The sequence below is a fragment of the Schistocerca serialis genome, chromosome 8 (genome assembly GCF_023864345.2).
Source record: "Schistocerca serialis cubense isolate TAMUIC-IGC-003099 chromosome 8, iqSchSeri2.2, whole genome shotgun sequence".
In the NCBI taxonomy this organism is placed as follows: domain Eukaryota; kingdom Metazoa; phylum Arthropoda; class Insecta; order Orthoptera; family Acrididae; genus Schistocerca; species Schistocerca serialis.
This window is the reverse complement of record NC_064645.1, coordinates 579,111,895-579,126,255: the sequence shown is the minus strand read 5'-3', so window position 1 is coordinate 579,126,255 and position 14,361 is coordinate 579,111,895. Positions and strand designations below refer to the sequence as shown.

The window sequence follows — 14,361 nt, the reverse complement described above, 5'->3', positions numbered from 1 at the left end:
CCAACAGCTGTCGGCTTTGGCATTTCTTGGGTACCCAATAAGAAAATCACTTTTGCAAGCCAGATACATACGGTACGTCATTTTGAGCATGTGAAATAATTTTTTTATGCAAGGACATAGAGTTTCACACACAACTTTGAGTTTAGTTTCACTTTTGTGTCACTTGTTGGATAAACATCTCATCCAAACTAGTGCACAGACTCTGATCATTCGTATCTTAATGTGTATCCACTTCAGTGTGTTAGTCGTTTTTCTCTGCGTATAACTGTATTCCCGCAAATACGTAACATAATTTACTGCCTAATGTTGTATACGCAGTCATAACTGCACAACTAAGTGGACTTTCAGTATAGACTTAATGTTTTGTTTACACGTGTCCACATTTCAACATTTGACCCGCTCCCCGGGGAAAAATAAGCCTTATGGCTTGCTCTTGCCACCAACCTAAAACCATACTGCTCCTAATACCTACATTTATTAGTCTGCAAATGAAGAAAATATTAGTGTAATGTTGTTCAGCAAGCTGTCCTCAGTAACCAATTAAAAATATCTGCACTTGTACAGCTGACACGCTGTGTGTGCCTTGTCTAGCTGTTGCCAGAAATTGATGATTAGATCCCATACCACTACCAATTACAGAAATGTTAACTGCTACGTTTGACGCGCTATTCCAAACAGTTTCTATGAGATTAACCGTTTCAGACCCACTGGCTACAATTGTGTAAATTAACTTTTACTGTATCTTAGCTGCAACAGAGGTATTTTTCCCCAATGGAAACCTGAGGTACACATATGTGAATGTTCAACCTTTTCATTACGTGCAAGTGCTGCCAAATGTTTGGCACCACTATGAAAATATCAACACGTCAATGTAGCACTACGCAGCACGTCGTGACCACCTGAATACACGGTTGTGGTCGGTTCGCTATATTCCACTGCATAATTGAATATTGTTATTGTTATTTTGCATGTTAATTATTGAATGATCAGTTTATTTGCCACAATACACGACTTATTAAAGCTAGTTATTTTGCTCCATAAAATGAAGCCAAGTATACAAAGTATATTTAGAAAAGGGTACATTTTTTTTATAAATCTTGCATCTAAAATCATTAAACATTGGCCTAAGAGCGTTACCAAGAAAAGAAAAATTTCCCTTCCTCCAAAAAAAAATTCTAATCGAAACCGTTTAGATAGGGTAATTTGCCGGCCAGTCGAGGTGCGATACGGTGTCTTAGTGTTTTCAAACCAGGAGCGTATGCGCACAATCTTTTAAACACAACTGTCAGCTTCGAAGACAGGAATGTCCACAGCAAACTCACCCTGAGGTGTAGAAGAAAGAGCGATACTTCGTCATCAAGTATGTTGAAATGGAAACCGATGTTCACTATTATGGTAACTTGAATCACTGGGCCTAAGTCATTGTACAAAAACCACCACCAAAGCATCACAGAACCACTTCCGCCCTGATCTAGCGTAATCGCGAACTGTCGGAGCACACTATACGCTTCATGTCAGCTACTGACCAGTTTCCGTGAGCTCTGGTTCACTGAAGACGTGCAGCATTACATGCCATTGGCAGCGATAGCCTTCTGCAAGGTAGTGGAGATCGGGGCAGGTTGGCCCACTTTTGTTTCTTCAGTTTTCCCTGCTGTATTTTAAATGTTTGCATTGAACTTTTCATTTGGAGGCATTGGTACATTGTTTCACCACCTTGAAAAACATGGTAATTATGACGTCTCACTGATTGTCTATTCATAAAAACAACACTCAGTGCAATAATACCACCCACTCCACCCACGGGGTACGTGCGCCCAGTAGTTGCGCAAGTTAGCCCATACGATTTTATCACTGAATTGGTTACGACAACGGTTATTCAACTGAAAATATATCGCTTCAATACAAAAAGATTATTTAGGTATAAATATAAATTGTGGCAAAAACAACAATCATGCATTGTGTTATCATTCTTATAACAGTTTCATGGAAAAGAATGTCCATAACTTTTATCAGATTTCCGAATGATCTATAGGATCTTCACAGTTCAAACATTTTAAAAAGAGTTCTTTCATTTCATTCGTAGCACATGACGGATGTGCTCCCCGCTTACAACTTGTCCATTGTATCCTTTCATCACATGGAGTGCTGTGAGAAAATAGTTTAAGGCGCCTAAGACATAGGACGCCCTCATCTTCTTCATCTTGATGAACCTTCTTAGAAATACTTACTTCCTTAATGCGTTTTATATGAGAAGTTCTATCGTGTGATTTAACTTGACCATGTGCAAAATTTTAGAAAATAGATTCTCCATAGAACATTCATATTTCCGTTAAAAGAGTTTCCTTTTCTGTTTGTGTGGGGTTGTTGTTCGCATTGTAACGTATCTTTCACTGCAGTGTCTGTCAGAATTGCTGAAGTTCTTTATCTTAGTTTTCTGTCTATTTTCTTAGTTGCCGTTTGTCAAATGGCCGGACTTCTGGCTTTGGGTATGGTTGGTCATCTGAAATGATGTTCAGCTCGGTAGGAGTTGTTTTGACAGCATACGAGTACCACTGTGTTCTTGAGTAATTGAAGGCCAGCTCCAGCAATGAAACCACAAACCGCAGCATTAGGATCAGGTCTATCTGTTATGTACGAAGACATCGGTGAAAATCAAGAAAATAATCAAAAATAAAAACCAAAATCCCTGTCCATTGTGCCCCACCGCCTAATTGAATTTTTAATACTTCGTTTACGAAAACGTTTTAAACATTTATCGGCTGGTCGGTGTGACCGAGCGGTTCTAGGCGCTTCAGTCCGAAACCACGCTGCTGCTACGGTCGCAGGTTCGAATCCTGCCTCGGGCATGAATGTGTGTGATGTACTTAGGTTAGTTAGGTTTAAGTAGTTCTAAGATCTAGGGCACTGATGACAGCTGTTAAGTCCCTTAGTACTCAGAGCCATTTGAACCATTTTTTAAAACATTTATCGCTGCAAACAGTACCAAAACAATCCCGAAACTATGGACTTTAATCGTTGTATTTTCTTGTTTAATGAAAGCATTGTCTACAAATGCACAAAAATATATTGAGTAAGCAAAATTTAGTTTCAATAACAAGAAAACATGAAAGCTCGATGTGGTGTCACCGCCAGACACCACACTTGGTAGGTGGTAGCTTTAAATCGGCCGCGGTCCATTAGTACATGTCGGACCCGCGTGTCGCCACTTTCAGTGATAGCAGACCGAGCGCCACCACACGGCAGGTCTAGAGAGACGTACTAGCACTCGCCCGAGTTGTACGGACGACGTAGCTAGCGATGCACACTGTCGAAGCCTCGCTCATTTGCAGAGCAGATAGTTAGAATACCCTTCAGCTAAGTCAATGGCTAAAACCTAGCAAGGCGCCATTAACAGTATATTGTCTGAAACTATAGAGTCTCACTTGTATCGTCAATAGCAATGTACCAAGGATGGATTAAAGTTAAGTATTCCAGAAGCTACGTACTTTTCTTTATAGCATTCATTACGTATCCTGTTTCAGACCTCACGCCATCCTGCGTGAGCGTATAGCGCGTGCCTTTCGGCTTCCTCGCATTGTGTCTAGGCTGTCTTGCCTAGACACAACACTCGATACGTCAGCTGCACTTAATTTTTTGTGGAAAGACGACAGTATTGTTGCTAAGAACCTGACCTGGTCGGTGGTGTAATCTGACGGCAATTTAACGAAATAATATCAGCTGGCAATCGTGACCCTAGGGCCAAAGTGCTCCCCTCTTACCTTACGCGTAATGTCCATTACATGTTCGTTAGGAAACTGCAATCACTGACAGAGACAGCTCGTGTCAGGTTCGAAAATCAGTTGTCACTGGTACGGCGTGATACACGTTTCCAGTACCTTTCGACGATAGTATGTCTACGAGCGGCACATGTTTCTTTTAGACACCTTGGACAGTCCACGTTTATAGACTAATAAATCGAACAGCTTCATTAGCGCTATGGTCATGGACGTCCGCATAAAGATAACCAAGGGGGGACAAGGCTCCAATAGCCACATTATTATACTACTTCTTAGTTGAGTGCGGGAAAGTGTGGTGCACCAAGAAACAAATTTTACAGAATTACACAAAGATTATTGTATCTTAAATGTTTGATAGTTGTTCAGTCAATATTTTTTGAAGGTAGATTACGAGTGTACCTTAAAGGTAAACATATTTTGTAAATGTATACAAAGTACATTTTTTTTGTTATTAATATCAATATGGGTGTAGGAAACATTCAAAAACAGGCATCAGATTGGTCGGTAGAACAACTCTCAATAGTTTAGGAGTCAAGCAAAATGTTCATCTCCCTGCCTTCGCACGTTATTGTGGCAACTGGGTTAAAGAACTCATAACGCAATGTAATACACCGTATACTTTAAGAAAGATATAGTTTAAGAACGTCCAAACAGTTGTAGATTCTGAAACATCCCTGTCATCAAGCGCAATTTTTTTTTTCTGTATTTGGTCCTGCTGATGAAGTCTAGTTGAACACACCTGCAGACTAGCACAATCGAGTTCTTCACATTATACTACAAGTTGAGACCCTAGTTTATCTCAGCGCTTATTCAAATAACTTATGGGAATGCTAATTTAATTTCAACAGCTTCCTTAATAACACTACCCCAACAGCTGAAAATGCATGCCTGAATTTCCGAGTTTTTATATTCCATAGGATGACCGGTATCAAGACAATGTTCTGCAACGGCGGATTTGCTAGCCTATTATAAGAGTGTGTACTGTTTCTGCTCCGTACGCTGGTCCTACACAGTCCTGTGCGTGTGTGTGTGTTATCTTCACTGAGTTTCTCTGAAAATCGAGGCTTTAAAATCGCTTGCACAGCACATACTTGCTGCCGTTTTGCCTCAAAATTGGCAGGATATGCTCCTTTCGAAATATCGGTGGTTGTCGGCGACCTCACCCGGCTGCATTCCCTAAGCTATTTTAGTATACTACTATTGCTCTTTCCCGTAAAACTGAAGCAGCTTGCCTTGACAGCTCAAATGCAAATTCACTGTTGAGATTAAGATGTGCCAAAGTGAATGGGCTGGTTTCGTGGGAATTTATGACGGGGTTTCGGTCAGGTATGACGCATCCAAGCTTATTTTGTGCTAAGTGCTCAAGCTGTCCCTTTCTGTAGCTCATTAACTGCTGTAGAAAGAAGTGACAGACAAAGATCGGGTACTGTATTTTGACAAAGTTCTGTAGAGACTCACATCTCACAACACTATAAAACAACGCCGAAACCGCCGACACAACAAGAAAACAACCTGACAATAAAACGATGTAGTATTCACCAAATGCATCGTGTTACACTTGCATACGCCTAGTGAGTACCAGAGATAATTATTTCTAGAAATACATGATAATTTTGGAATTAATAAAACTCTACCTCAGACTCCATGAGGGGGAAAGTGTTCCCTCTTGCCCTTGCTTGGGGGCGCCTATGGCTATGATCATGGGAACGCCGGAAGAGGATAATTCCTTTCTGCCACGTCTCCACATCAATCCATCTTACTGTACTGTTACCGTACAACCGAACGGCTCTTATGGACCACTTAACTACTATGACTAATGTTAGTGGTGATGGACCACATGAGCACCTGTTACCAGTTCTACACTACAAACACCGCTGGCAGGAGACAAGCGTGCGTTATTAAAGGGCTGACTAATACCGGGTGATCAAAAAGTCAGTATAAATTTGAAAACGTAATAAACCACGGAATAATGTAGATAGAGAGGTAAAAATTGACACACATGCTTGGAATGACATGGGATTTTATTAGAACCTAAGAAAACTAAGTTCACAAAATGTCCGACGGATGGTGCTGGACAGCAAAACGTCAGTGACTGCGCATGACAATCGTGTATGAAAGGAGCTGTAATGAGAGAGAGAATCAGATGCGTCAGCAGTCGCAGCATGTTAACGTTACCTGAAAAGGCGCTTTTAGTGAAGCTGTATTATCAGAATGGGGAATGTGCTAGTCCAGCGTTACGATCATATCGCCATAGGAAGGGGATTCGAACGGGTAAAGGTCCGTTGACAAATGCAGCTTTCGCGAGAATGATTTCGAAGTTCGAAGTCACGGGTTGATTAGACGATAGACCGCGTAGTGGCCGACCGAGCACAAGGCGTAATGCTGCTGAGACAGTTCAGGAAGAAAAGGAGACTGTAGCGGGTTCGTCTATGCACGAGGAAGTCAGCGCTCGTGCAGTCGCACGTCGCACCGGCATTCCATACACAACTGTTTGGTTGGCACTTAGGCTTAACCTCCGATGCTATCCTTACAAAATCCATCGCCATCACGAACAGTTACCTGACGATTTAGTGAAGCAGAGGGCATTTGCGGTGTGGGTGTTTCAAAAGATGGCGGAAGATGACGATTGGTTGAGTAACGTGCTGTGGACCGACGAAGCTCATTTCACGCTCCGAGGGTCTGTCAACGCCCACAGCTGCGGAATTTGGGCTACCGAAAATCCTAAAACTGTCGTGGAAACTCCATCGCACGACGAGAAAGTCACGGTGTGGGTTGGATTTACCACATCTACCGTTATCGGGCCTTTTTTCTTCGAGGAAATGCGTGATTCTGGTTTTGTAACTGCTGCCGTGACGGGTGAGAGGTACGCCGATATGTTACAGAATCGCATCATCCCCAGCTTGGCTGATAAACACCTGCTGGAACGTACGATTTTTATGCAGGATGGCGCTCCACCCCATATTGCTAGACGCGTGAAAGATCTCTTGCGCGCGTCGTTTGGTGATGATCGTGTGCTCAGCTGCCACTTTCGTCACTCTTGGCCTCCCAGGTCCCCAGACCCCAGTCCGTGCGATTATTGGCTTTGGGGTTACCTGAAGTCGCAAGTGTATCGTGATAGATCGACATCTCTAGGAATGCTGAAAGACAACATCCGACGCCAATGCCTCACCATAACTCCGGGCATGTTTTACACTGCTGTACACATTATTCGTCGACTACAGCTATTGTTGAGGAGTGATGGTGGACATATTGAGCATTTCCTGTAAAGAACGTCATCTTTGCTTTGTCTTACTTTGTTATGCTAATTATTGCTAATTATTGCTAATTATTGCTCCATCTGTCGGACATTTTTTTGAACTTTTGTATTTTTTTGGTTCTAACAAAAACCCCTGTCATTCCAAGCATGTGTGCCAATTTGTACCTCTCTATCTACATTATTCCGTGATTTATTCAGTTTTCAAATTTATACTGACTTTTTGACCACCCGGTATTTTGCGTAATGGGATTATGATTTTTTTTTCAGTCAGCGGTCTTCTGACTGGTTTCATGAGGCCCGCCACGAATTTTTCTCCTGTGTCAACCTACGTCCTCAGCTGTCTGCTGGATGTATTCCAATCATGTCTTCCTCATTAGTTTTTAACCTCTACAGCTCCCTGTAGTACTATGGAAGTTATTCTGTGATGTCTTAAGAGGTGTCCTATGATTCTACCCCTTCTAGTGTTTTCCATATATTCCTCTCCTCTCGGATTCTGAGCAGAACTGCATCATTCCTTACCTTATCAGTCCACCTAATTTTCAACATTCGTCTGTAACATCGTATCTCAACTGCTTCGAGTCTCCTCTGTTGCGCTTTTTCCGCTGTCCATGTTTCACTACCATACAATCCTGTGCTCCAAATGTACATTCTCAGATATTTCTTTCATCAGTTAAGACCTATGTTTGATGCAAGTACACTTCTCTTCGCCAGGAATGCCGTTTTTGACGGTGCTAGTCTGCTTTTACGTCCTCCTTGCTCCATCCGCCATGTGTTATTTTGCTGGCTAAGTAACAGAATTGCTTAACTTTATCTGCTTCTTAACCGTCAGTTCTGATGTTAAATTTCTGTCTGTTCTCATTCTGGTACTTCTCATTACTTTCGTCTTTCTTCGATTTTCTCTCAGCCCATATTCTATAGTCATTAGACTGTTCATCTCATTCAACAACTCCTGTAATTCTTCTTTACTTTCACTGGGGACAGCAATATCATCAGCGAATCTTATCATTGATATCCTTTCACCTTCAATTTTAAGTCCACTCCTGAACTCTTATTTTATTTTCGTCATTGCCTCATCGATGTATAGATTGACAGTATGGGCGAAAGGCTGCATCCCTGCCTTACCCATTTTTTTAGTCGGAGCACTTCGCACTTGGTCTTCCAATCTTATTATTCTCTCCTGGCTCTTCTACATGTTGTATGTTACCTGTCTCCCCCTGTATCTTACCCCTATTTTCCTCAGAATCTCGTACATCGTGCACCATTTCACATTATCGAACGCTTTTCCTCAGTCGACAAATCCTAGGAAAAGGTGCTGATTTTTCTTTAGTCCTGCTTCCTCTACCTTATGAAAATTAAGAAGTAATTGAAAAGAGATGAGTAGTTTTCAGAAAACATGGCAATGCCAGTGACAATATTTATTGACCAGAATCCAATTTTACCTCATCATCCTTAACTTAGTTCCAGCATTACAATGCACTTCCAGCAGTACGTAGGTCCTCCTTTGAGAATGGTATTTGGTCTGTTCGGAAACGTCCTACCGGGACGAACATTATTTATTGTCTTACAAAAGAAGTTAACCACACCGGAGCGGAGTAGTAAACGAAATGAAACTTTACTGGTTGAAACGTTATGCAATATTATTTCAATGATAGCAAACTTGAGTCAGATATTCAAAGTACTTGGTAGTATGAGCGCACCTATCATTATAATGTTGCACCCTGTCTGGTCTGGATGCATGCACCGATTCTGTTGGTAAGGATATCATAAAGCAGTTGTAGCTTCTTCTAAAGCAGGCTGTTGCACAACTGTAACTTTTCCTTGATATTCTAGATACAGTCACTGAGACGGAGTTGACGCCCTAATTGCTCCCACACATTGTAACTATTTGTTTCTCAAACGTATGTGAAGGAGCAGCTGCCGAACTCTCACAACAACAGTTGTTGCTCAAATGTCGAAATTGTGTTGTTGTTGTGGTCTTCAGTCCTGAGACTGGTTTGATGCAGCTCTCCATGCTACTCTATCCTGTGCAAGCTTCTTCATCTCCCAGTACCTACTGCAACCTACATCCTTCTGAATCTGCTTAGTGTATTCATCTCTTGGTCTCCCCCTATGATTTTTACCCTCCACGCTGCCCTCCAATACTAAATTGGTGATCCCTTGATGCCTAAGAACATGTCCTACCAACCGATCCCTTCTTCTGGTCAAGTTGTGCCACAAGCTTCTCTTCTCCCCAATCCTATTCAATACTTCCTCATTAGTTATGTGACCTACCCATCTAATCTTCAGCATTCTTCTGTAGCACCACATTTCGAAAGCTTCTATTCTCTTCTTGTCCAAACTATTTACCGTCCATGTTTCACTTCCATATATGGCTACACTCCATACAAATACTTTCAGAAATAACTTCCTGACACTTAAATCTGTACTCGGTGTTAACAAATTTCTCTTTTTCAGAAACGCTTTCCTTGCCATTGCCAATCTACATTTTATATCCTCTCTACTTCGACCATCATCAGTTATTTTGCTTCCCAAATAGCAAAACTCCTTTACTACTTTAAGTGTTTCATTTCCTAATCTAATACCCTCAACATCACCCGACTGAATTCGACTACATTCCATTATCCTCGTTTTGCTTTTGTTGATGTTCATCTTATATCCTCCCTTCAAGACACCATCCATTCCGTTCAACTGCTCTTCCAAGTCCTTTGCTGTCTCTGACAGAATTACAATGTCATCGGCGAACCTCAAAGTTTTTATTTCTTCTCCATGGATTTTAATACCTACTCCAAATTTTTCTTTTGTTTCCTTTACTGCTTGCTCAATATAGAGATTGAATAACATCGGGGAGAGGCTACAACCCTGTCTTACTCCCTTCCCAACCACTGCTTCCCTTTCATGTCCCTCAACTCTTATAACTGCCATCTGGTTTCTGTACAAGTTGTAAATAGCCTTTCGCTCCCTGTATTTTACCCCTGCCACCTTTAGAATTTGAAAGAGAGTATTCCAGTCAACATTGTCAAAAGCTTTCTCTAAGTCTACAAATGCTAGAAACGTAGGTTTGCCTTTCCTTAATCTTTCTTCTAAGATAAGTCGTAAGGTCAGTATTGCCTCACGTGTTCCAGTATTTCTACGGAATCCAAACTGATCTTCCCCGAGGTCGGCTTCTACTAGTTTTTCCATTCGTCTGTAAAGAATTCGTGTTAGTACTTTGCAGCTGTGGCTTATTAAGCGGTCCATAAAAGATATTCTTCGTACATTCATATTTAAAATGGACGATGGTGGACATCTGCTGGTATAATTTTTATTAAAAATGAAACTCCTACAGCTGTACTTAAGATTTCATATTTATTTGGCAACTAGTTTCGACGTTGCGTCAACGCCATCTTCAGGCCTGTACTGTTAGATGATATCATTTGTGTGTGGCTGAGCACTATAAGTCCGCGGTGAGACCAATACGTGCTCCACATGGAAGGCGGGCAGTAACTAGTGTCAAACTAGTGGTCACTAGAGACCAGTAGTTTGACAGTAATTACTGCCCGTCTTCCATGTGGAGCACGTATTGGTCCCACCATGGACTTCTAGTACTCAGCCACACAACTGATATCATCAGAGTGTACGGGCCTGAAGATGGCGTTGACGCAACGTCGAAACTAGTTGCAAAATAAATATGAAATCTTAAGTACAGATGTAGGAGTTTTATTTTTAATAAAAATTAAAGATATTCCTTGGATCGCTTGTTTGTGAAAGGGGAGAACTCACGATTGACAAATTATTCAGGAGGGAGTATAAACAATCTACAACGTTTTTAACGGCTTCATGACGAATTTGTTTCCACTATGTGGAATTATTCATTTTCTGGAACATCTAAAGCTAGTATTACCTACTTTGCAAAACATCTGAAGCTCCTTCAGAGATTTTTAGCACTGGGAGTTATTCTCTTAGAGCAATAAATGAGGAATCAAATATATCTTAAGACACTTATTTAGATTACATTAAGGAAGAACTTACAATTAATTAACGACAGTGTTTCAAGAGCAATAAATGTAATATGAAATAAATTTGTTTATCTTGGGCGTGTTATTACACAGAAAAATCCATTATTATGGTACACTATCATATTATGAAGTACATTTAAATGTTAAGTAAGAAACTTGTTCTTTCTTTTGATCTTTAACCACTGAACATCATTAATCCATCCGTTTTAGCTCCGGGGGTGTTCATGAAGCTGCCCTAAATGTATAAGAAAACGAATAATAAAAACGTTACGAAAGATGCTTGACCACTCCTTCACAGAAGAGTCTTTTGTTTATACAAAAATGAATACAAAGTATATTACAAAAGATGGTTGGTCTAGTCACTTATCAACCATCTTCATCTACTTCTGTTGTGGATCACCAGTTCAACTGTTTATAAAAGACTTCATACTGTGGATCTGTAATATACGTAAGTAGTTTCTCATTATCATATTTCTTCTTGTTGTTTATGAGATCTTTCCCACCACGTCCTTCTGTTGGAGGAAGCCTAAATGTTTTTGTTGGGAACAAATGTTCTAGCTTTCACCAGTGTAAAAGTATGGACATCGAGTTCTGATGTAGGGCTTAGAAAATGTTCACCCTTTCTTTTCGAGTTCTGATGTAGGGCTTAGAAAATGTTTACCCTTTCTTTTCTGAGCTGTACTCATAGTAGATAAACTGCTGTGGAGCAAATGATACTGCGCCCTTCTTTCCAGGCCCTCTTCTTAGTGTTTCAGCAGGGATGATGGCATTTTTGTATAAAGCTTCCACCATGTTTTAAAATCCATTATTTCTATTCATTTTGTTGCACAAACTTTAAAGCGTCCAAGGCAGCTAGATTCGGTGGTAAGTAACATATACTGATCTAAAAAACATTTGGTGGTATATTCGTAACTTTCTTTCTGGGACAACGAAGTCACGGTCACATGCTAGATAAGAGCGCCTTCTAAAGGGCAAATAATAGTCGATTTTGTCAAATGTGCCATTGTTTGTTAAAAGCAAAAACACTAAGACTACGATCTTGGCCTCTGCACGCATCAGTGAACAACTGCAGTTCTCTTATGGTTTTGCGGACAAAGTACTCAGTTCAATGGAACAGAGAGGTACTCCCTCATTAGCATCTTTCTTACCATGACCTTCAAGATAACAATGAAACATACATTCATCTGTTTTCATATTGTGTTTCCCAAAATTAAATGTCCATAGCATATTAAAAAAATAATCAAGCTTACCTTTTTTCAGATTCCTTGGTTTTTCTTCATTATTTGAAGCTTCAGACTCTTAGTTATTCACCTTATCATATAAGTGCAAGAGTTAATCAAAGTTTTCAACAAAAATTACCACATGGTTCCGCATGATTCCAGATCTGATACAAGTTTATTTCTAAAATGTGACAACTCCTGGAGTTCTCCCTCATTACAAACAACTGCAGAGTTGAACCCACTCTCTACAAGTAGCAATGAGACGATGGACTGCCCTTTTAGTCTCAGTCGATACATCTATGTCCCAAGAAATCGTAACGGACAAAATCTGATTTTCAGTCTTTGACGAGATACCCCATTTTAGTAATCAGCGTTTCAATTGTGAATCGCTGGAGCACATAGTCAGCCCACTGTGAACTCTTTCCCATTTATACTGCCACTGCATGCAGCGCGAAAAAAAAAGTGCCAATTTTGGCCATTAACCAGAGGGATGCTCTACAGTTTCGACAGCCTAGTCCCAGCGGCCCCTAGCACTATACTGCTCCCCATCCTTCGGCACTACTTACAAGGGAACCTCCCCATCGCACCCCCCTCAGATTTAGTTATAAGTTGGCACAGTGGATAGGCCTTGAAAAACTGAACACAGATCAATCGAGAAAACAGGAAGAAGTTTTGTCGAACGACGAAAAAAATAAGCAAAATAAACAAATTGAGTAGTCGATGTGTAACATAAGCCACATCAAGGACAAAATGATCTGAGGAGCGCCGTGGTTAGCGTAATCAACTGCGGTACGGAAGGACCTCGGTTCAAGTCTTCCTCCAAGTAAAAATTTTAACTTTTTTTATTTTCTAGCAATTGACGTGTGTCAATTATCAAAGTTCAGGCACTCACACAATCAACTTCGCTCTCGAAAATTCCATGACATGTTCAGATTTGCTTGGACATATGCAGGATTTGACGGTCTACACACGGAAAAAATTGGAAAACGTTAAAAACATATGTTTTGACAGAGCACAGGGAAAACTGTGTGACTGTGAAACTGTTGCATTCATTTGTTGCAGTTTATGTGACAAACTCTTTTTTGGGAGTTATTATCACATCCACAAGAAAACCTAAATCGGGCAAGGTAGAAGAATCTTTTTACCCATTCGCCAAGTGTACAAGTTAGGTGGGTCGACAACATATTCCTGTCATGTGACGCACATGCCGTCACCAGTGTCGTTAGAATATATCAGACGTGTTTTCCTGTGGAGGAATTGGTTGAACTGTGACCTTGCGATCAAATGTTTTCGGTTCCCATTGGAGAGGAACGTACTTTCGTCTACTAATCGCACGGTTTTGCGGTGCGGTCGCAAAACACAGACACTAAACTTATTACAGTGAACAGAGACGTCAATGAACGAACTGACAGATCATAACTTTGCGAAAATAAATAAAGTAAAATTTTTACCCGAGGGAAGACCAAGGACCTTTCGTTTCGCAGTTCTTCACGCTGCCCACGGGACCACGGCGCTCCTGACATTACACTATGCTTGATGTTGCTTATCTTGTACATGGACTACTCAGTTTGTATATTTTACTTATGTTTTCCGTATTTCCACACAACTTCTTCCTGTTTTCTCGATTGATCTGTGTTCAGTTTTTCAAGGCCTGTCCACTGTGCCAACTTATAACTAAATCTGAGGGGGGTGCGATGGGGAGGTTCCCTTGTTAGCTACATTTTGCCAACTGTAGAGGACACCGCACATTGGCATCACCTAGGGAAGCATCAGGGACGTTTCTCTGAGGTCGCCCCTCTTGTCTTGGCACAGCAGAAAGGTCGTGCGGACCTGGCTCAAATATTCGAAGCACGATTGTTTAAAATCGCCAACATGCTGTTGTTCTCTCGTTTTCTTTGTCTCAGCTTTTCGCGGACATTAGTCGAGTTACGTGAAAGTCTGCGGTTCGTCTCCGCCGCAGGTGCGTCGACATGTAAACTGCTTCCAGGAGTTGAACCTTCCCGTCACAACTCTCACTCTGGCACTCCCAGTCGTTTTCCTCGGCTTAGGCCCTTCATACAGGAATCAACAGGGTGATTAGTTACAGTCGTGATATGTTCTGCCTCTAATATTTC

At 41.1% G+C, this 14,361-nt stretch overlaps 1 protein-coding gene across 1 annotated transcript in view; it reads left to right on the top strand.

The window, feature by feature from the left end:
- LOC126417133 (dipeptidyl aminopeptidase-like protein 6) overlaps window positions 1-14,361 on the top strand; it is a gene marked incomplete at its 5' end in the record, with an annotated part of 447,744 nt that overhangs the window by 183,344 nt on the left and 250,039 nt on the right. The window lies entirely within an intron of this gene.